This window comes from Morone saxatilis, unplaced genomic scaffold, assembly GCF_004916995.1.
Source record: "Morone saxatilis isolate NCDOM2014 unplaced genomic scaffold, NCSU_SB_2.0 Contig3, whole genome shotgun sequence".
In the NCBI taxonomy this organism is placed as follows: Eukaryota; Metazoa; Chordata; class Actinopteri; family Moronidae; genus Morone; species Morone saxatilis.
This window is the reverse complement of record NW_023339873.1, coordinates 2288888-2289595: the sequence shown is the minus strand read 5'-3', so window position 1 is coordinate 2289595 and position 708 is coordinate 2288888. Positions and strand designations below refer to the sequence as shown.

General features: G+C 39.5%; 1 protein-coding gene across 1 annotated transcript in view; it reads left to right on the top strand.

Annotated features, from left to right (window-relative positions):
* The window catches only part of LOC118337238 (transcription factor IIIB 90 kDa subunit-like), a 119705-nt gene that overhangs the window by 72917 nt on the left and 46080 nt on the right, over nucleotides 1-708 (top strand). The window lies entirely within an intron of this gene.

Below are 708 nucleotides of genomic sequence, written 5' to 3'. Positions count from 1 at the left end.
TGCGTGGTCCCCGGTATGGCAAAAGTCTCCTTTTTTGATGTGATGAGAATGGGCCCACCTACCCATGGGGGAAATCCACAAATCAAAATGAAGCATTTAATGTGTTCAAATTCCACAACAGAGATATGTTTATTTGTTACCTAACAAGTTTTGTGTAAAAAGCCGCATATTATCGGTAATCGGGGCGATATCGGTATCGGAAATTGAGAGTTGGATAATATCGGAATATCGGATATCGGCAGAAAAGCCAATATCGAGCATCCCTAATTCTATAAACTGTCTGTAGACGGACTGTCCAAACACAGTGCTACCATATATATTGAGTAAATGTGACCTTTTAAAGATAGCAGCTGTTTTGATTTAGTCATTATCCCTCCGTTAAGAGGTCCCTTTTTTTTCTGTCTTGAATGGTGAATAATGATAAATTATTGCTCGAGCCATGCTTGAACAAACTATTTCCTGCCTATCATCTTAAACACGTCTTAGTTTAATCAGATAATTACTGTGTACCCTCCTCTTGTTAACACTATTACCTGTAATGTCAACCACCGGTATACCCCTGATAAACAGCACCTAAAATCCATATTTAATTATCTTTGGGTCTGCTCGGTCCCTCAGACCATTAAATAATCCTCAATGCAAACAGCAGATGCTCGATTTGAATGAAGGCGAGATGGATGGAGAGTGTTTACTCGTGTCTGACGCAAC